Consider the following 22,286-nt stretch of genomic DNA (forward strand, 5'->3'; position numbering starts at 1 on the left):
TTTCTCTTCTGTTGGCTTGTTTGCTTGTTCAAAGTAGAAAACTAACCTTACCAGCTGAGGAACAAGGAGGAAGAAAGAGTTACTGGAGCCATGAGCAGAAGATAAGAAAGAGCCTTCCAGGGAGAATGGGACAGTAAAAAGGGCAGGGGGAGGCGGGGGAGTGCGCTCCCAGAAAGTTACATTTTCTCTTTGACGTCCCCAAATGTGTGACGTGTTATTACCCTTCCTGCTGTCTACAAAATAAAAATTAATTATGGTTCAGAGGAAATGCTATTTCATTCTAAGACGCTGCCTGTTTCTCAGGAATGGTCATCTTAAACTGCAAATATTACAAACAATGTTGAAAAGATGAACCTGTGTACCTAAAATCCCCTATTTTCTATTAATCTGTTTACTACTTAGTTCCCCTATCAATAACACATAACAAATACTGCCATGATGGAGGTACACCGATGCTTAAAAGGAAATGAGATCTGTATCCTTTTGCTAAATTCCATGGCTTCCTTAAGATGCAGTTCCACTTGGAATTTAGGAATGTCTGGTATAAGAAGTGAGAAACAGTTTGAGAAAATCCCGGCTCAGAATTATACATCACAACCACATCTCACAAGTATATACAGCCGTAAAAAAGTTTAAAAGCAAAACTCCGTAACTACTCTTAAAGACCTTTGCAAACCTGGGCCTGCCAAGATGTTTCCAAACTGGAAAGGAACTCCAATCTCTTGCCTGGTACCGGGACCAGAGGCTGGCCAGCCTTTTCTGTAAAAGCGAGAGAGTAAATATTTTCAGTTTTGCAGATCATTTTGTTGTAACCATGCAGGTAGGCAATAAGAAAGCTAAGAGCACTGGGAGATAGGAAACAAACGGGCATGCCCACACTCTCCCTTCCACTCAGGGCAGCTTCTCTGTGGTGGGGAGCTTTGCCACAATCACTTGCTTCTTTTTTCCATTGGTTTCTTTGTTTCCACCTTACTGCTCGAGCTCAGAACTTCAGGTGGGCCTGGTCCTTCAGCATCCATGCAGAGAAGGCTGAGCGGGGTTGGGAACCCCACCTGATGGAGAAGAGAGATTACTGGGAGGGACATTGTGGAAGCCACCATGACACGAGACAATCACACCTTCCGGGGTGAAAGGGAACGAAGACAAGGGAAGGACACAGTAGTGGGACCCCTAGGTCGCCTGCCAGGCTTGTTATCCCTCCACGGCAACCATGGGGGCCTGGGGGGTGTTGGGCTTCAGCTACGGTGATTAGGATGAAGGGACTCAATATAAAGGACCCTCCAACTCCTCACTAGGTTCCAAACGCAGCCCCTCTAAGTCCACCCTCTGAGTTTCTGGAACTCTGCTGGAAGAATACATGAGCAGGCCAGAACCAGAGCCCAAGCCAAACATGACAGGGGTCTCGTGGGGCTGTAACCCCATGCTCAGTGGTCGGGGACTCCTTGCAAATCTGCAGAAATCCCTGTTCCACCTCATTCCTGGGAGAAACCCCAGATCTCCTCCTGCTCTGTCTGTTCTTCTCTTGAGGCTATTGTCCTGGAGGGATGCTGAGTCCTTGAACCTGGTCCTCCAAACGTACATAAGCAGCCTGTTCAATAAAACAAATTATGCACTTTTTCACATTTGCCAGTTTTTTGATTTCAGAAAGGCTGTGGGACTCATTCTCACAGTCTCCTGTGCCCCCACCACATGGTGGCCCTCTGCTCATGTAAACACGATTTCCCACAACTGCACCCTGCCTCCCAGCTTGTCAGAGGGGAGTGTCCCACAAAGACACAGGTGTTTGTGAGGATCCTGTCCCCCAGCAGAAAACCTGCTCCTGGAGCCACGGTCAGGGATCTGGCCTCCTAAGCCGCTCAGCTCTAATTCAAAGCCTAAAGTGGGGGCCCCGAACATTGCTGAATGACTTTCTGAATCACCTGGACTGGAGGGGACTGATTTTCTTTCCAGGAATGGAGGTAGCGCAGCCTCCATTTTCAGGGCTGACCTTGACGATGGATCTAGTTCCCCCGACTGCAACACAGGAAGGAGTGGCCCTTCCATCCCACAGGTTGGAGACCCAACCCAAGGGAGTACTGAAGCAGTGCATTGCTGCCAGGTCCAGCATCCCTGCAGAGTGGCCTCTGCCCTTGAATGACCCCCTTCCCAGGGCCTTTCTTGCCCGGACACCACCACACCCCAGGCTGTGCCAGAGCTCTGGGGCTCTGCGTGTCCAGGGCACACAGGTGGCACCTGAGCCAGGTGTCCCCTGGGCCTCAAGGGAGAGAGGTCTGCTTCTGCATCAGGGGAAGGTGACCCCACAAGGCTGGCAGGACACTCTCAATATGGACCTCCAGGAGCCCTGGGAGCAGTTTCCCTGCAGGTGTTAAGAGCCATCATCAGGAGGGCAGGCCCCTCTTTGTGCAGACCATCCAGCAGTGCTGGGCCCACGTGCTGACCTCAGAAATCTACATGCCCCCACGATTCCCCAGGCAACCTCACAACTTCGTCACTTGGTGACCTGGGTACCACGAGCTCCTTGGCCATCCCATGAGGGTGGTCCTTGCAGGCATGGTCTCCAGGTTCTCCTGTTGAGAAATCCCCCTGGGTTTCTGTGGTCACAGAGCAGACACCAGAAGATTCTAGTCCTGCAGTGACCCCCACAGCAGTCAGCTCCCCTGTGCATGTCCAGGGACAAATGACAGCAATTTATTGCCAGGAACCGTGATTCCATACTAAGTTCAGGAACCTGGTAACTCACTCTGCACCCCAAAAAGCTTCCATGAGAAATGTGTGTATTGGGATGTCTGTGCCCCTAGAAGAGCTGTTCCTGAGGGTTCCTGGGACCCTCCAGCCCCTCTCAAGGTTCTCAGATCCTGGGTCTAAATTTCTATCTGCCTCTTTTGGTGTACGGCCACCTGTGTCTCGTGGTCATGGGTCACTTTATTGCATGACTTGGCATGTTCTTAGTGCTCGTCCTCCACCCCTGCACTAGACTCCCAAGATGTTCCCACTGACCCTTGGCTCCCTGGGTGGCTCAGGGGGCCCTAAGTCTGCACCCTTCACTCTCCTCCTCTACCCCCACCTCTGGGGCCACCCCTAGGTGGACTTGGAGGTGTTTGTAAATGAGTCTTACACAAGGACATGTCTGGACAAAGCAGGACCCCACCCCCGGAAAACTCACCTGCTCCCTTCTCAGAAGAGGACCCCACAGCCCCACATTGCCTCCCAGGGGTCTACTCAGGACACAGTCCCCCAGTTCTGGGCAAGGTGTCTCCCTGGAATCCTTGCTTCCAGGAAGAGTCTCTCTGTCCTTCTTCAGAGTTTAGAGGTGTTCCCATGTCCCTGACCACCAAGATGCCCAGCACAGTCCCTTCAGTGACCTGGAGAGACAAGGAACTTATGTGGCCACAGGTCTCACAGGACACACCTGCTGGGACCCCAGGCTAAAGGGCTGTCCTTCTGCATTCTCAGGTGTGGCTCCCGTGGTAACTTTTTGCAGGGGGCCCAAACGGGGAGTGTGGCCCAAAGCAGTTCATGGGGCTCTCTGGGCAGGGAAGACTTGGGCCAGGTGGCCTTGCCTGGTTTCCCTGCTGGGCCACTCTGAAAACCCCCGCTCCTCTGGCTGTGGCTGGAGGCCCCTCAAACCTCAGGGCGGGGCTCTTTCTCTCAGCCTCCACTGACTCCAAAGCCACGCTGGTGCTGGCGAGGGGAAAGAGCTTTCTTGCCTTCTTTTGGCCAAGTTGCCACAGGTGGATGCTGCGGGGAGCTGGAGAGAGAGGTAGCACTTGCTCAGATGTGAGTGGTTAAGCAATTTGACACCCTGTCAACTAGCCTTAAACATTGGAATGAGGTCTTTCCCGGTAAAGCTGGAAGTTACTTTCAGTAACTTGTCTAAAGATTTCTTTTTTTTTTCCACTTAAAGACTCATAAAACCTCTCCCAGGTCATTCCTGGTATGGACCATTATCCAGGGATCAATCAGGAAATGCAGGAGGAGAGGGGTGGGGGTGGGGGAGAGGGGAGGTTAGATCAGAGCCCACGGAGAGGAGATGCCCCTCCCAGGAGCCTCACACTGGGCAGTGGCTTCTGGCATCCAGCTCTCCTGTTCTCAGGCCCATTCCATCTGCGGGGTTTTCCAAAAACATAATGGTGGAAGGGCCATGGAGGACACCTAGAACTTCCAGAATAGACAGGGGGAGCAGAGTTACCATGCTGGCCCTGGGTTTGGAGACAGACCTGCAGTGGAGACCACAGGCTTCTGAGAAGCCAGTTTCGAAATAAAGGCAGTATGCACTGGAATACCCGGCTCGAGAGAGTGCTTCATCATAGACATGTAATTTACATAGTTCTCACCACTAAATTCTGTGTTCCCAACACGCTACATGAATGACGGCTTCAACACACATTCATCTCTGAGATGTGAAAAAGTGTAGAGCCGCTCTTTCATCCTGCATAATGGGCATGGCTACACTTAAGAACACTTACCAAGATTTCTCAGCAAGAGCCAATTTCGAAATAAAGGCAGTTTGTGCAGGAAAACCCTGTTGGAGTGAGGGCTTCCCCATACACATGTAAGTTATAGAGTTCCCCTCACCATGAAACGCTGTTCCCAACATGCTACATGCATGAAGGCTTCGACACACATTCAGTTCTAAGCTGTTAGCATGTGGAGAGCCGCTCTTTCATTCAGCACAAAAGGCATGGTTACACCCAGGAAGATTTACCCAGATTTCTCAGCTGCTTCCTTCAGCCAGATTCAAAATAAAGGCAGTTTGTGCTGGGAAAGCCTGTTGGAGCGTGTTCAGAGCTGTTTCGGGCTCTGTCCCAGCTGGAGGGTGCAAAGCCCAACCTCCAGAAAGAGGGACCAGGACCCCACCCGCCAGGTGGTGTTGCCTTTGTAGGGGAACAGTGATCTTTGGGTAAGATATATTGCGGCTCTCTCTAAAAACTGCTTTGACTTAAGTTTGCATCCTAGTCACCAGTTCCAGGACAACAGAAAAGGCATACCCTACATCCCTTTGCACTCAACTCTTCCCAAAAGAGCAAATATTTGTCCATGAAAATACCAGCTGCTCTTCTAAGGCCCACTAAATACCCAGCAGTGTGGGCGGTGCACTCTTGATCAGGGACAGGTGGAGAGGGAACAGCGGTCCTCCAGCAGGCTTGGCCTGGTGTGGCAGCTGCGCTGTGGGTGCGTGGTGGGGAGGGAATGCAGGGAATCCTGTTTGAGGGGCCTCTGTGCACGCCTGCATTATAGTCTGAGGTTTCATACAAAGGCTCCAGGCATCCTAACTGGTCAGATACAGCCCCCACCCTTGGGCTGGAACCACCAGGAGATAAGTACCTGTAACAGGGACGGTGCCTGGTGTGGGGAGAGGTCATGGGACCCTCCGGGGGCAGGGGCGGTGGTGCTGGGGAAGGCAGGGGATGCAGTGAAGGGTGGAGGGAGCAGGGTCCTTTGCTTGGGGGTGCGAGTTCTTTGGGAGACCACAGGGAATGGCACACATCATCCCCACCCTATACCCCAAATTCCTAGCCCCGCCAACACAGGGGCTGCTCTGCACCCTCTCAACGTGGCTCTCCTGTAAGACCGCACCCAACCAGGCATCTGGCACCCTGCCCTACCTCCCCTCTTGGGACAGATCCCGTCTTCTTGGAAACTGCCTAGCAGCGCGTATTCAAGGCCGGCAGCCGGCCTGGCGGATCTGCACTTCAGGTGCCCTACCTGGCCAGCCGTGCCTGCCTGGGCTCAGTCCTCTATCTTGCCCACCGGTAGCCTGGGTCCACTTCCGGTGCAAGCGGAGGCCGCGGAGCCCTGGCTGAGCCCCGCACAAGGACAGGTGAGAGTGCCCCCACCCCGCCGCCCCGCCGCCCCGCCGCCCCGCCCACTGTTGGCAGCATTGCCCCAGCCTCCGGCCGGTGCCACCTGCAGCTGAGGACCTCCGCGCGGCCCCGCCCGCCCCGGCCCCACCCAGCTGCCCCATAAGCCTCCCCCCACCCCCGTCCTGGCCGCGCCCTTGCTCCCATTGGCTCCGAAAGTTCTGCTCTCGCACGTCTAACCTCGGGAGGACGCAGACGCAAGCGCTAGGGGAGGGCCCCGCGGCGTTGCCATGGATAAAGACGCCGCGCTCCTCGCGGGCTGGCGTGCGCTTCTGGGGCAGGCAGCGGGCTCCGGAAGTGTGCAGCTGCCCGGGGCCATGGCGGTGTTTGCTGCTGGGGATGGCGGCTTGCTTGGCCGGGCCACTAGTTCTGGCCGCGTCAGTCGGCGGCCGACATCCTTTCTGGGGCGGCGTCTCACAGACGGTAAACGTACGGCAGCGCCGTTGGCGGGGCCAGTGCTCATGGACCGGGGTGGGATCCGGGTTGGTGTGGCGGCCGGGGAGGGCTGTGGTTGGGGCGGGGGGGACAGGGCTGGGGCACAGCCTCCGGCTTTCCTCCCCCTCGGGCTCTGGGGCTTGGACCGCGACTCCAGGTAGCCCTGCGTGGCCGCGGCCTCCCAGAACCCCTGGGAAGGGCAGGTGGAGGACCCGTCTTTTATGAAGCGGGGCCTTACCCGCGTTTTGAAGAGCCCCAGAATCAGATGTTGGAATAGGGTGGTTTATCAGCCTTGTATATCAGCAGGGAAATTTCAGTTCCATCCAGATGTTGGCTCCTTCGCTAAAACTCAGGAATAAGACAAGGGTCAGTGTCAATTAGCAGTTATCTAGGGCTTGACTCAAAATAGACTGTGCGGGGTGTAGAGATGGTAGATGGGCCCTCCCTTTCAAGGTTGGTAGTCTTCTGGGATTAGAGGCCTCAGTTGAGGATTACATCCTCATCTGCAGTAATGGAGGTTGTGGGAAACATTAACACAGAGAAGGGAGGGGTGTTGCTGCGGTAACTCATTAAAGAAGCCAGGACACTTGCCTGGCTCTTGTGTAGGAGAGTCTCGCCTAGGGTAGGGCAGCAGTTATCAAAGTGAGTCCGAGGCCCCTGAGATGCAAGACTATTTTCGTAGGAACGCCGGGAAGTCACCTGCCTTTTGCACACTCTTGCACTCCCGAGTTTCCTGTGGGGTTTTCCAGGGAAAACCTAGTCTGTGATATCACAAAACAGGTAATGTAGAGGCAGATAGAATTAAGCTCTCACCAGTCCAAAAGAGATTCTCAGAAATTAAAATCACTGCTATTCCTCTCATTAATGATTTTTGTTTAGAAAAATATACTTATTTTTTGCTTAAGAGTATTAATGGTATCATGTAATAGGTTGTTATTATTTTTAAGTGAACTCATAAGCATTTTTTAAAGTTCTTATTTAACTTCTAACACTGGAACTATTGATAGATTTAACCCACATAAACAGCAGCCTTTTGAAGTCCTCAGTATTTAAGAGTGTACAGGGGTCTTTAGGCCAAGAAGTTTGAGATTCCCTGGAGAACGGGTGCTCAGGTACTAGTCAGGTGCTTAGCGTTGATAGACAGATGCCAAGATGTCTTCTGCATGTGCTCCCGGACTCGAAATAATTGGCCACACAGAGATCGGTGGGCAGTGCCTCCACTATACAAACCAGAAGCTGCTGAACGTGTCTTGAGTCTAGGCCATGTGCTGTGCAGAGATTCCCATTGTATCTGTTCTATCTAAGCCGGGATTCCTGTGCAGAGACCTGGCTCTGAAGACCCGCTCTCCTTTGCTCCCTGCCAGGTACCTTCTGTGTTATGTCAACCCTCCGGAGGGCTTCAGCCTCCGTAGGGGCGTCTGTATCCACATCGCCTTCCTCCTGAAGACCCTGCTGAAAATGGAAGAGTCGGTGCTGGTGATACCCCCTTGGGGCCGCCTCTACCATTAGCAGAGCCTGGACATCCACCAGGTCCGGATTCCCTGGTCTGACTTTTTTGATCTCTCAAGTCTCAACAGAAACATCCCTGACAATGAGTACGAACAGTTCATTGCAGGTGAGATGGTGATAGTTTAACTGGGGCCAGACGGTTTTTGTTCTGGTTCCGATGTGAACATCGGGCCGTCTTGCTTCGGGTTTGTCAGTCTGCTTAGGGGCCGTGCTCATGTTTCCTGCACTGCAGGTGAATTTGGTCTTTCCACAGTTTTTCTCAGGAAATATATCTGAAGTGTATGAGCTCTGTGTTCCCTCCCCTCTGAAAACCCTGGCCTTCTGGTGAGATGGAGCGGTGACAAGGAGGCCACTGCCACAGAGGCCTTGTCCCAGCAGGACTCGCTCCCTGGGCAGTAAGGGCCATTCTTACCTGAAGGAAAACACGATGTATGTGTACCATGGGCCACGTGCTGGAGAAGGTATGTAACCTCTCATTCAGTATAATTTGGTCCTGCTCAAGCTTCCCACTTTACTTTTTGTAGGAGGTAAGATTTGAAGATTTTCTTTGAATACAGCTATTTAGAGCTTATCTTTTTTTTTAATTGAAATGTGGTTGATTTACAATGTTTAGTTAGTTTCAGATATACAGCTGTTTTGTTAGTTTCAGGTATACAGCATAGTGATTCAGTTGTACATATACATAGTCTATTCTTTTTCAGGTTCTTTTCCATTATAGGTTGCAAGATACTGAACATTTTCCCCTGTGTTCTACAGTGAATCCTTGCTGTTTGTCTGTTTTACATATAGTAGTTTGTAATTGTTAATCCCAAACTCCTAAGTTTGTTTCCTAAGTCTGTGAGTCTGTTTTTGTTTTGTAAATAAGTTTATTTGTATCTTTTTTAAAAATTCCACATATAAGTGGTATCATATTTTACTTGTCTTTCTCTGTCTGAGTTATTTCACTTTAGTGTGATAATCTCCAAGTCCATCCATGTTGCTGTAAATGGCATTATTTCCTTCTTTGTTACAACTGTGTAATATTCTTTTATATCTAAATACTACATCTTTATCCAGTCATTTGTCAGTGGGCGTTTAGGTTGCTTCTATGTCTTGGTCATTGAAAACAATGCTGCTGTGAACATTGGGGTGCAGGTATATTTTGAAATTAAGGTTCCCTCTGGATATATGCCCAGGAGTGGGATTGCTGGATCAAATGATGTCTTTTTTTAGTCTTTTGTGGTATCTCCATATTGTTTTCCACATTGGCTTCACCAAACTACATTCCCAGCAATAATGTAGGAGGGTTCCCTTTTCTCCAAGCCTCTCCAGCATCTATGGTGAGTGGATGTTTGAATGGTGGCCATTCTGAGTAGTGTGAGATGATAACTTATTGTAGTTTTGATTTGCATTTCTAAGATAATTAGCGATATTGTGCCTTTTTTTCATATGCCTATTGGCCATTTGTATATCTTCATTGGAGAATTGCTTGTTTAGTTGTTCTGCCCATTTTTGGATTGGGTTGTTTATTTTTTTTTCTTATTAAGTTGTATGAACTATTTTTATAGTCTACAAGTTAAGCCATGTTCAGTCTCATCTTTTGCAAATATTTTCTCACATTCCATAGGTTGTCTTTTCATTTTGCTTATGGTTTCTATTGCTTTGAAATAGCTGATAGGTGTAACTAGGTCCCATTTGTTTATTTTGGCTTTTATTTTCTGTTGCTTGGGTGGATTGCCCTAGGAAAACACTGCTGAGATATATGTCAAATAATGTTTTGCCTATGTTTTCTTCTGAGAGTTTTTTAGCGTCTTGTCTAATGTTTAAGTCTTTAAGCCATTTAGAGTTTGTTTCTTTTTTGGTTTTTTTTTTTTCAACTCTATTATATGCTTTCGATTTGTGGTTACCCTATTTTTCAAGTATATCAACCCATTATCATATCTATTTCCTTTAGACTGATAATCACGTAGGCTCCAACACATCCTAAGAATAATGAGAAAAAGGAAAAAGAAAGAGAAAAAAATCTATCTTTTCTTGCTACCATCTCCCTTTCCCACCTTTTTGTATTTTGATATACTTTTTCTTTTTTACATCTTCATGTTTATTGTCTTGTAACTCGTTATTTCATTTCCAATGATGGTTTTCCCATTTCTATAGCATCCTGCTTCCTTTCTGTTTAGAGTAGAACCTTTTAATGTCTCTGTTTGGTTCCATAATGCTGAATTATCTCCCTAACCCCCTCCACCCTGAGCTTCTGAATACTCAGTACAGGGAAGCCAAACCATCCTAGCCTTCATCAGTCTTGGGATGCAATCTTCAGAGTGGGAAAGAAGAATCATTGAAAAATAATATTCTGTTTGTTGCTTTCTACCCTTGCCCAGAGAGTGAGAATCACCTCTGAAGGCGGAGGAAGAAAGATGGGGGCATGGGGCACAAAGTCTTTTCTCCTTTTGCTACTGAAAAAATGATTTCTTTTGTAATTAGTGATGATGCCCTTTAAATTGGTAAGATCGAGATTCCACAGCTTCAGCGCCTGTGAATAACCAGCTGGGAGAAAGCTCTCCAGGGCCCCTGCAGTGGGAAAGGCAGCCCCTCTGAGCACCTGTTGTTCTGTATTCTTCCGGCCTCCACACAGTTTCGCTAGGCACTGTGCAGGACGATGCAGTTCCCCAAGGTGGAGGACTGGGAGACCCCTGCTTGGTGGCAAGCCACAGGAGCCCACACTTGAAGGACAAAATGAAGAGTAGTGGGGCGGGCATAGGAACAGAGGATGGTTGAGACCCAGGATAGTTTCCTGGAGGCCAGCAGGTGAGACTGGCGGGGCAGATGGGGCCCTGGTGCATGGGCAGTCCTTGAGGGATCTGAAGCAAAGATATGAACCAAGATACTGGATTCGTGTGGGGGTAAATCGCCCCCTGGAGGCCACGTGGCAGTGCAGCGAGCCCAGGAGGAGAGGGCATTTCCCCAAAGTTGGGTTGACAGATCACAACCAACTCACTGGGAACCGAGAGGTACAGAGATATTGTTAACTTTTTGTCCCGCTTCCTGGAAAAAAAATTGCTTCCTGTTGAATAGCCTGTGTAGTTAGTGAGAATTAAAGACATGAAGTAACATTTCCTCAAAAGTCATCCATTGTGCAGTTGTTAATAATGGTCAAATGCAAACTTGAATAGATTAAATCAAACAGTCATCATCGTATTTTAAAATCTTTTAAAATAAAAAATCTTGCTGTCTTTGTTCTTCATTTCAGGGTTCACTTGGTGATAATAGTAACAAAAGCAACAGCAAACCTTTAAAGAATTCTGTCCTGCTGTTCAAGGAACTCTGTGTTCATGACAAACAAATGAGGTGGCACTTTACAGGAAGGACAGTCATTAATCACACAGCTAGTAAATGGCAGGGGTGGGACTTGAACCCAAGCTGTCTGACCCCAGAGCCCCCTCTCAGGCCCTTCAGTGCAGCTCATCACTTGGTATGCCCAACAGAGGCCAGCATTAAAGAGCAGCATGACCTTGGCTGCTTGGCCTCTGTTTCTTCATCTGTAGAATGGGGGTGTGGGCAGTGAACTCTGTGAGCTCAGTGGTCACTTCCTCCAGCTCTGCTATTCTACTGCTTTGAGTTAATTTAAGAAGTATCCGAGCCCCTGAATGGCCCACCCATAGGCTGGCGCTTTGCTAGGCCGTGGGTTACGGAGAAAAATAAGATCAGCCTGCTTCTCCAAGGAGCCTGTGTCCCTCCACGGCAAACGGCTCTGAGGCCCAGGCTCCCTCGCTGGCAGTCGGGGACTGGGCAGGAATGTCTGATAGAAGATGGAGGCAGAGCCCTTCCGGGAACAGTGGTGGCCACAGAGCTATCAGGAGCGGGAGCATCTGTCCAGGCTGCTGAGAGGGGGGCCCTCATGAGGCCAGTAGCCCCCCCAAACTAAGCCCTCAGGACAAAGATCCAGCCATTCCTGCAGTGTCACAACAGAGCCAGTCCATCCTCATCACTGTGCCCCTGTGCTCCTTTGTCCTGGGGCCTCTCTTCCCCCTACACCCAGAAGACTCATCTCTCTCTCTTCTCTGAGGGTCCCCTCACTTCACCCATGGTCCCTGCTTCCTAGGCCACCATCTCTGGAGTTGACGATTTGCCCCCTCACACTCTCCGTTTGATCAGGAGCCTGGGTTGACCTCCTTGTGCTCACTTTCCCCCATGAGGTGATTTCTCCTCCTCTCTTGGGAACACCTGGAAAACCCAGTCCATTCCTAGCAGTGCCTGCCACCCTGGCCTCCCTGCTCATCTGCCTCAGTCAGGAGCAGCTGGACCACCAACTCTGTATTGCCTCACCGCCTACCATCAAGACGTCAATGTTGATTCTCCCTCCACCACCCAGTATGGTCATTGTAGGGTCTTCTTCTCCGTCAGCCTGAGCCAGACACCTCCCATTCACCCTACCCCCGGGCTCATACCCGGGCGTGTCTCCACCCCAGGTCCAGCCTCTCTCCTTTATGTGCCCAACTCTAGCCATCCAGCTGCTTCTCCACCAGCCTCGTTGGCCCTCCTTCACCCTCACTGGGGCATCATGCACTGACTCCTCTGCTTTCCTACCTGTCCACCTTCCTCTTACTTCCACTTCCCCACCTTCCAGCTCTGCATCCACAGTCAGCACTCTCTTTATGACAAACAAAACTCCCTTGACCCTTGATCTTTTCATTTCCTCACCAGGATGACTTCCATCTCGGTTCACCCAGCTCTATTTGTTCTGAGCCTGCAGGCAGCAGGCTCTCCCAGCACAGATTTCTAAGACTACAAATCAATGCCCAGCATGTTGCCACTGCCAGGCAATCCTCCAGGATTTCTCTAGTGAGCACATTTCCCCACTTGCCACACAGTGGTGTCAAAATTCTATGCTCTCTGCACACCTCTAAGCTTCCCTCTGTCTCTTCCCTGACTCCCAGCAGATGGCCTTGCCTCCTGCTTCAGAGAGAATGACATGTTACTTGAAGGGAACTCGCTCACCTGCAGCAAATCTGCTCACCTCACCTTTTATCTGTCCCTCTCCCACCTGGACTCTAGCTGTAGTTGTTCTTAATTTAGTGAGTTTAGTTGACATATATATACACAGTTAAAAGCTTAGCACACTATAGGCTACCTTCTTGGGCTTACTTTTTCAATTTAACATAGGGTGTATGATGCATCCACTTCGTTGCATGTACCTGCAGTTCATTTGTTTTAACTGATCTTAAATGTTGTGTGTGTGACAGTAACACAAGGCAAGTGTAAGCCAGGATTCAGGATGCTGGTTACTTCCTGTGAGAAGAGGCCTAGGGCAGGATAGGACACAGTATGTCACTGTCAATAGTCCTGTTCTGGTGCTGGGTGACAGGTTCACAACTGTTTCTTATAATATTAATTTTAATACATAAATACTTCTGACAGGCACCTAAGGTGAGAATGTGTCATGAGCCAAGATATACAATGGATAATATTACATCATTATTGTTATGTAATCTTGTTATAAAATATAATATTCATAATCCTACATTGTTATGTGTTATATATTATATAGATGCATGAATTATATATTATGTATATAAATAACTACATATGTATTATATACTATCTGATAATAAATAAACAGAACATAACATGCTAGTATATCTACTATTATGTATTATTTAATAAATAATATACTATATCCTGTTATATGACATGGCACCTAATCTTTAATCAAATAAAAATATGTCACTATATGTAATGGTAATTAATAAAATTAAATGAAAATGCCCGCAGCTTTTAACGCCAACACCGCTCCAGCTGTCACTGTCTATCTTCTTCCCTTTCATGGTCGAGGTCCTCACGGTGCTATCTGTTCCCCTTTTCATCTCGTTATCCTGAACCTTCCTCCCCCTCCCATCCCATGCTGCCTTCTTCCCCGTGGTCCCTCTAGTCACCAGCGGCCTCTGGGGCACTGATTTCAGGGCAGTGTCTCAGGCCCAAGCTCACCCGCCTGTCCTCCACCTCTGCCACTGCTGGTGGGGACAGGGCGGGGGGCAGAGTGCACCTGTTGTCCTGGAAGAGAATACAGCACAGACTCCGTGACCAGCAGGAGGTGTGGCCGGAACCTGCAGGACTGGGGGGAGAGCCAGACTGTCTGCATCCAGACCGGGGGCACTTGGAGTGTGAAGAAGCCCAGTCCTCACTGCCCCTGAAGTGAGGAAAACACCCTCAGGTGAGTTAAAGTGCTTATGACCTAGGTCTGTTGGCTGCAAAGGACAAAGGGGTCCCTAAGGGGAGGTTAGTTGATGTTCCAGGCCCCACAAAGGCCCTAAGGGCTGGCGGGGAAGCAGGCTGGACGCTCCACTGGACCCAGTGTCCCCTCAGGGGTGGGGCCTTCCGGAACAAGCAGAAAGCCCTCAGTCTCTGGGGGAACGCGGCAGTGTGGGAGCATCCCTGCAGTGAGTCAAGTGACGTCAGGGCCTGTGGGATCCGTTTTTATGGCCACATTGAGCCACAGCAGAAGCCACAGCAGGAGTGGATTCCTGTCTCTCCAGCTGACATCCTCGTGTCTGAGTGCCAGGCTTCAGACCCGATCCCCTGGGGTGCTAGGACAGTTATACACAGAGGCGGCTCGGGGAGGCCTCAAGAGGGCTGTACTGGCCTTGCTGTCGACATGATTACACAAAGATCAAACAATCCATCGATGGGAAGAAAATAAGAACCATGGTCACATCTGGACCGCAAGCTTAGATGTGGTATATGGGTGATATTTATCGACAATCTGGCGAGGATCTGGTCAAAGCTAGAGGCCAAGGCAGCAAACCGGTAGTGACACTAAGGAACATCGTGGTGTAGAGGCTGGATTGGGGGTCTGAAGGCTCCTCCCAGGAGGAGCCTCAGTGTTTGGGAGGTGGCTAATGTTCCTGCTTCATGTCACTAGCAAGTGATGCCACCTGCGGAAAATCAGCTATAATCCTGAGCCGGGTCAGCCCTGGGTGATGTGATAAAGGCTCCTACAAGAGGAGGCGCCAGACGGATAGTGAACCAACCAACAGGCTGATGAGTTTCTGGCCTGTGTTTATCGTGCTTTCGCAGCCAAGAATGAGGAGAGAGTTGAATGGTTCACCATGAAGATTTTAACAACTTAAGAGAGTTCCGTGTCTCACTGCATTTCAGTGTCACCCGGAGGAATTCAAGAGGTGTTTAGACCCAGAAGGGACTAACAGCCTCTTGGTTCCTCATCAACCTGACAAACCCACCAGCCCTCTATGGCCAGACCTTGGCAAGTGCCTTCCCTTGTTCTAACAAATCCCTTTCCACTCACGCCTGTGGTATGCTTTTATTTTTGTTTAATTAATGGGAATGAAGATACCTTACAGCCTCTTCAGATCTTTCCTTAGGCCTTCTGCTCTTAGACCACGGCAAGGGGGCCCGCTGCCCTGGGTCCTGCACTGCAGAGGGTCCCTCTGGCCCTGACACTTCCTCTGGCCATGCCCTCCATGGGGTGGAGTCAGCAGGGCCAAGGGGGCAGGATCATTGGCTCCATCCCATGCTCTAGAAGCCCAGGACCCCAGATGCCCTGTCTCAGCAGCCCCTGACCCATTCCTAGTGCCTGCACCGGCTCTCCCGGAAGCTCAGATTCCCAGGACTCACAGAGAGGCCAAAGGGCAGCTGTATGTATGGAGGGTATGAGCAGATCCCGAATGTGAGTTTTGAGTGTCCCCCTGTGAACATCCAAGGCCACTTGTGGCAAGGGATGGACCCAGCATTGGGAAGAAAAGGATCAGGCTAGTGGTCAGAGACTGGGAATCAGCTCTCCCCACACGCTCACTTTCTTTGCCGGACTCCCCTGTGTCTTGGAATTCTAAATTTGAACCTGGTCTTCCCCCTTATAATGAACGTATATTTGTAAAGGCAGGACTTTAGAACCTACAGCACTTAACATGTTTACATGTACAGGATGTGAGCTCCCAGGTATGCTCTGGCCTGCACTTCCAAAGGTCCAGAGCAGTTATGTTGGCTCTACTGAGACTGTAATTGGTAAAGACCATCTCCAGAGAGGAGAGCTCCTGCTTCACGCTCCAAAGTCAGGACCTTCTGAGTGGATAAAACAATGGACACTGTGACCCTCAATTGTAAATTGATTTAGAATAACGCCAAAGTGTGTAAGACTTGTGTGTGTGCACGCGCGCACCTGGGGACGTGTGTTGTACATGACTGTGTGTTTGTGTGTGCTCACGTGCACCTGGGGATGTATGTGGTTCTGTATGTTATGTGTGTGTGTGCGCCTGAGGATGTGTGTGGTTGTGCGTATGTTATGGGTGTGTGGGTGGTACATGACTCCATGTGTGTGTGCCCGTGGGGATGTATGTGGACTAGTGCCAGTGTGTCTGCACGTGTGTTTGTGTGTACGTGCATGCATTACTTTTAATAGTAGAAGCTGTCCTTTAGAAATACGATGTAGTAAAAATTGTATGATGTCCTTTGCTGTATAAATCAAAATTAAAATTATCTTCAATCACCAGAAATTTAGTCCCCCTCAGATTCTGTTTTATTTCCATATTGATTATGTCTTCATTTTACTGATGAGGAAACTGTAGCTTAGAGATGTTGACTGACTCAACCAAGGGCATGGAGCTCGCGCGCCCAGGGCCAGGACCCAGTCCAAGCCGCACTGCTCCAGAGGCCTGGAGCCCTGCTCATGATCATGCGTGGCCTCTTGGCGGGGGAACAGATTCTGATGGGCTGTGGCCAGTGTGCAGGCTGCCCGTGCCGGGGACTCGGGAAGCCGGGTGGAGAGTACCAGACAGCAGACAAGAGTGAAGGGCTGCTCAGAAGTCAGATAGTTTCCTAGGTCTTGGATGAGGAAGGAGGCTCACTGCTCATCCTTGATCCCTTTGCTGGTGGCCAAAAGGGACCAAGGCCCACGAGAGCACTTCTGGGAGCTGCCTGCCAACACCTGGAAAAGGACTGCTCAGGACTGGCTCTGCAGTAGGAGCAGAGGAAGGAAATGTCGCCTCCTGGTGGACATCCTTTGTGATGGCAGTAGGAGGCCTAGGAGCCTTGGTATTGAGGTGGCAAGGCAAGGTCCTAGTGGATGATCGTTTCCACGTGTCTTAAAAATCATTGCTTCATATATTTTATCCATTTTGTGGTTTATTTTAGGGTGGTAAATATGGTCAGTGTTACTCCATATTACCTAGATTAATTAATTTTTTTATTGTTAATTTTCTCTTCAGTGATTTGGAAGCTATATTGCCTCTTAAAGAAAATTCTCTCTAAATCTTTATAAATCATCTCTAAGTTCATAAATTTTTATGCAATTGGACCAGTATTCCTATAAGAGTCTCAAAAATGAAATAATCTATTAGATCCTGTTCCTCAATAATGATAAATTTAGCATATTTTACCTCTCTGTTGTTCTAAATTGTGTGTGTGTGTGTTTGTGTGCTCCAGTTACTACTTTTTAGACAGTTGCTTTAAGTTTGTTACATTAACAAAGAAAATATAGGTATATACATCTTGGATTTCATTGCTCACTACCACTATTTAATCCCATGTCTTTCCCACTTTTGAGTTATTTACTTATTGGGATTTCCCAATCAACTGGACACATGATTGACTAATTGTTTTTGAGTGGTGGACTTGGAACACTTACATATCTATATGCAGATTTATGTTCTCCTGGTCAACAATTCTCAGAGTGTTGTTGATGGCCCAAGCCTTGTTTTAAATTAAGGCATTGTTTTTCATCACCAAAAAAAAAAATTATTAATTTAAGGTGTTGTCTTTTTATGGCTGGCTAGTCTTTTATGGTGAATGGATATTAATAGAGATTTCCTTAACCTTCCTCCTTCTTTTTGCCATAACTCGAATTCATTGAGAAACATGTTTTTACCATTTCTCAGATGGGCTTCAACTTTGACTTCTGCTTTAAACCATCACCCCACTCTTTTTCTCCATGCTTATTCCTGAAAAAGTGAGCTCTCTATTGGTTTATAGGTGGTTCCCGTCAAAGATTTGTGACTCCCTGTCCAAAGTTCCAAAGGAAGAGAAAAGGAAAGATTCCTGTTTCTGGTGGTTACATTTTGTCAGGTTAGAGATCTAGTTATCCATGTGGCTGCAGTGGAATCTGCAATATCTTGGCTCAGAGTTTCGTTTTTCTGGCTTACTAGGGGAACCGCATTAGCTGGGGTCACGTCGCTGTGGCCGTTGTCAGGATCCTGGGACTGAGGCAGCCCCTTTGCCTCCTTGTTATTTTGATCTTGCAAACTGGGTCCCAGTTATGTGAACCCTGCACCTGGTGGCCAGGATCGCCCCACACGTGACGTGTACCCAGTTCCTTGGCGTCCCTCACTGCTGTCAGCTAGTTCCAGTAAGAGTACGTGATGGCTTCCACTACTGTCCTTCCTCCATCCTCTCCAGGCAGGCCCTCCTTTCCCACTAGTTGGCCCTAAACCTTCTCTCCTGCTCTACATACGCTGACGGAATTCCTCAGGGTTTCCAGCAGGTAGATGGGTCTCTTCTATGTTTGGACCCCTTCAGTGCTTGCAGTGAAAATATAGGATGTGGGAAGGAGGAGCTTGGGGATTCTCCATATCTAGGGCCTCCCTATCCAGCAGATTCAACTAACGGTGGATTGAAAATATTGTTGAAAAAACAGAAAGTTTCAAAAAGCAACACTTGAATTTGCCATACACTGGCAACTACTTACATAACATTCATGTTGTATTAGATACCATGAGTAATCTAGAGATAACTTAAAGTACACAGGAGGACACAGTGAAAGAGAAAGTGACAACAAATATATGTGTATACTCATGTATAACTGAAAACTTGTGCTGTATGCTGGAATTTGATACAACTTTGCAAAATGACTATAACTCAATAAAAAAAGTTTGTATATATATATAAAAGTAGATGGGGGGATGTACATGAGTCCCATGCAAGTCCTATGTCATTTTATACAAGAGGCGTCAGCATCCATGGATGTTGACTTCAGGGTGAGTCCTGGAACCAGTGCCCCATGGTTACCAAGGGATTACTGGAAGTCCAGGCTCCTTATCCCAGCCTGCCATGTCCCCACATGGTCTGACTCCTACCTGTACCACACTTCCCTTGTCACTCTCCTCCAGCCCTGGCAGACTGCCCTCTGATTCTTGAACAGGCCACACTCACTGCACTTCATGTCTGGCCCTTAGAAATACCCATTACTTTCTGAGCATGGCTCTGCTTTCACAAGATGGGCTGCATTGTCACTAGAGAAGTCAGTGTGGAGGTTCCTTTAAAAACTGAAAATGGACTTAACTCATGATCCAGCCTTCCCATTCCCGGGCATATGTCAGAAGAAAACTCTAATTCAAAAAGTCACATGCACCTCAATGCTCACAGCAGCAGTATTTATAATAGCCAGGACATGGCAACAACCCAAATGTCCATTGACAGGTGACTGGATAAAGAAGTAGTAGTATATTTATACAATGGAATACTACTCAGCCATGAAAAAACAAATAATGTCATTTGCAGCAACATGGATGGACGTAGAGATAGTCATTCTAAGTGAAGTAAACCAGGAAAAGAGAAAAATGCCATATGATATCACTTATATGTGGAATCAAAAAAAGAAACATATGAACTTAAATACAGAAGATAAACAGACCCACAGACATAGAGAAACAAACTTACGGTTCACAGGGAGAGAAGGAGATGGGAAGGGATAAATATGGGGATTCGAAAAGTGCCCCTCTTGGGGAGTGATGGAAATGTTAGCTATCTTGATCGTGGTTATGGTTTTCTGGGTGTAGACATTTATCAAATTCACCAAGTAGTACATGTGAAATATGTGTATTTTATTGTACAGGTATCATACCACAATAAACGTGCCCTTAAAAAAAAAACAGGAAAACACTGGCAGCATTTTGTCCTACGTTTTTATGTGTCTTAAGTGAGTGGGTCTTCAAGATTCTGGTCTGCCATATTTTCTGAACCAGAAGTGCCCTCCTTCCCTTTTCTTTGGTAAACTGTCAGTGGGTGGCATTTATTCCCATGGCTTCAACTGCCCTCTGTCCAATGATTAACTGTCAAATCTTTTCCAGCATGGACATCTCAGTTCAGTCCCAGAAATATATTTCTAATTGACAAGTAGACATTCACATTTGGTTAGCACATAAAAATCTCAAGCTCTGTTTGTCTGGATTTACACTCGCCCAGAACTAGTTTTACTTTTTCAAACAATGGCATCACTGTCCCATCTCTTTTCTGTGCCAAACATCTGGGAGTTTTCCTTTACTTTTCCACTCCCTCACCCCCATCAGTACTACAATTCTATTCCTTAATGTCCCCCTACTAAGTCCCTGCTCCTCGCTCCCCACTGCATTAATTCCCACCCCTTTCTAGTCTCCCCAGTGCTGTACTTTAGAGTGAACAATCCACTTTGCTCACTTTTAATGACTAATCTGTGTCACTCTCCTCCTTAAAACCGCAAAGAATTCCACGCTGCGTGTGTGAGGAAGTCCACGCTCTCTGATTTAACGTCACACCTTCTCATCACCTCATTGCTGCTTTTTTTCAGCCTCAGCTTCCGTTAGTTCCTCACAGCCTCTAGCCTCACTGACGTTCCTTCCCTAAGTGCAAAGTGCTCTTAGACATGACCAGGGGTCTGCACGAGACACGCAAGCTGCTGAGAATCCCGTCCCCACCATGCACTCTCCTGGTCTACAGATTTGCTGGAATCCGTCAGATGTCAGTGCAGAAAGCATTTCCTCTCTGACACCTTCCCTATCTTCTAGAACACAGCCCCAGGCAGTGCAAGAGCCCCTCTGAACATATAGTATATATGATGCAAAGTGACTCTTACCACATTGTTTTGAAAATCTATTTAAATTTGTATCTTCCACGACACACTGTGATCTCCTTGAGGGATGGGGGGCTGTATGGTATTTGTCTAGACAGCTAATGTCTGGCATAGACCCCGGGCCATCGGAAACAGTGTGCTGACTCATCAAGAAGACTTGTCGTCTTTGCGATGTACGAAAGACTACATGCTCTCTGATCTTACACCATCCGGCAAGGGTCAAAATAATTTCACATAGAACTACAGAGGCAAAATATGTGTATTCTTTTCCTCTTTGTGAGCCCGAGATCATAGGCATCCTGGAACGGAGGTGTCACTCAAAGCTGTCTGTCCCCTAGGCTGTTACGCCCAGCTTCAACATATTTTTTGAAGTTGTAGGGATACGTGTACATCACCCCGTCTTAGAGCAAATGGTGCTTCAGCCTGACCAAGTTTAATGTCCATATAAAAATCAGAAATCTTCCAAACTGAAGCCTGAAGAAACATTTCCCTTTTCTCCTTCCAGTCTGTGTGTCATCTGCACCCCACATCCCCACTGCTCATCTGCGTCAGGCCACGTTCTATCTAGAAACATTTCCGGTGGGACACTTGGACAAGAACTAATTACAGCAGTAATGAAACTGGTCCCATGAACGTAGGCTCTGCACAACAAGGATGTTTGACGGGAGGCCTCAGCCGCGGCCTGCAGGGTCTGTTCACGTTTTCTGCCTGGCTTCCCTGCAGATGTTGTGCAGAAAATGAAGCCTGCAGTTAAAGTCATAGAAGGCCCAAGAAATCCAGAAAAAATGGAGTGAGATTCATCTCCTTGGGAATATTTTTGAAAACCATCCACTAATAAGAAGAAGAGATTTAAGAGGTACGTTTCAGACCAGATGATGTCCAACTGCAGGCGGGTCAGTTTTGTCATTGTTGCTCGCTAGTTGGCTTTCTGCTGCTTCTAACATGCCGCCTGTAAGAGAAGTGGCCTGAGTCGGCCCTCAGAGCAGAAAGGTGAGCTGGGCCTGGAGACAGCCAAGCTCCTCTGCTGTGTAGTGACCCGCTGAGAAGGAAGGGTTGGCCCAGAGCTTCCTCTGACTCTCTCCCTCAGTTATAAACTCTATGAAGGGAAAATGGAACAAAAATCTTAATTCAATATGGTATTGTCAAAGTATAAAAATAATTGTCTTTGGAGGGGATGGTATAGTTCAAGGGGTAGAGTACATGCTGGATTCAATTTGCGGTACCTCAATGTAAAAAAATAATAAAAAAAATCTTTAAAAAAAGAAAAATAACGAAGAAGAAAAGAGATCTCAAACAACCCCAGTTTAAAAAGAAAAAATTCCTTTAAAAATAGTAGTCAGCTAGGCCTTTTGCTAGACTAGGAGTTTGGGATTAACAGGTACACACTACTATGTATAAAATAAATAACCAACTCTCAGGTCCTTAATAAATTAGTTCAACCTGAATCCTTTTTCTTTTTTCCCCTAAGCAACCCGTGGAAGCCTCTGAAATTCTCATCTTATAAAAGAATTCATTTAAAGGTGGTTTGAAAGTTACTGGTTAAAACAGTTATTTGTGGTTCCATGAATATAGGTCTAGTAAGAAAGACAGACAGTAAACCAGTAAGCAAATAAATATATGATGTACTGCCAGGTACTAATAATTGCCACAAAGAAACATAAAGCATATTA

General features: G+C 47.9%; 2 long non-coding RNA genes across 2 annotated transcripts; one reads left to right on the forward strand and one right to left on the reverse strand.

Moving 5' to 3' along the window:
• Positions 1 to 857: 857 nt before the first annotated feature.
• LOC140694989 (uncharacterized) lies at positions 858 to 3,872 on the reverse strand. Its single transcript, XR_012070646.1, has 4 exons — positions 3,628 to 3,872; positions 3,164 to 3,362; positions 1,472 to 1,588; positions 858 to 1,052 (listed from the first exon to the last, which is right to left on the reverse strand). It is a non-coding gene; the product is annotated as an uncharacterized lncRNA (long non-coding RNA).
• Positions 3,873 to 6,096: 2,224 nt separating this feature from the next.
• LOC140694990 (uncharacterized) lies at positions 6,097 to 11,303 on the forward strand. Its single transcript, XR_012070647.1, has 4 exons — positions 6,097 to 6,284; positions 7,661 to 7,911; positions 8,059 to 8,266; positions 11,035 to 11,303. It is a non-coding gene; the product is annotated as an uncharacterized lncRNA (long non-coding RNA).
• Positions 11,304 to 22,286: the final 10,983 nt, after the last annotated feature.

This window comes from Vicugna pacos, unplaced genomic scaffold (assembly GCF_048564905.1).
Source record: "Vicugna pacos unplaced genomic scaffold, VicPac4 scaffold_117, whole genome shotgun sequence".
NCBI lineage: Eukaryota > Metazoa > Chordata > Mammalia > Artiodactyla > Camelidae > Vicugna > Vicugna pacos.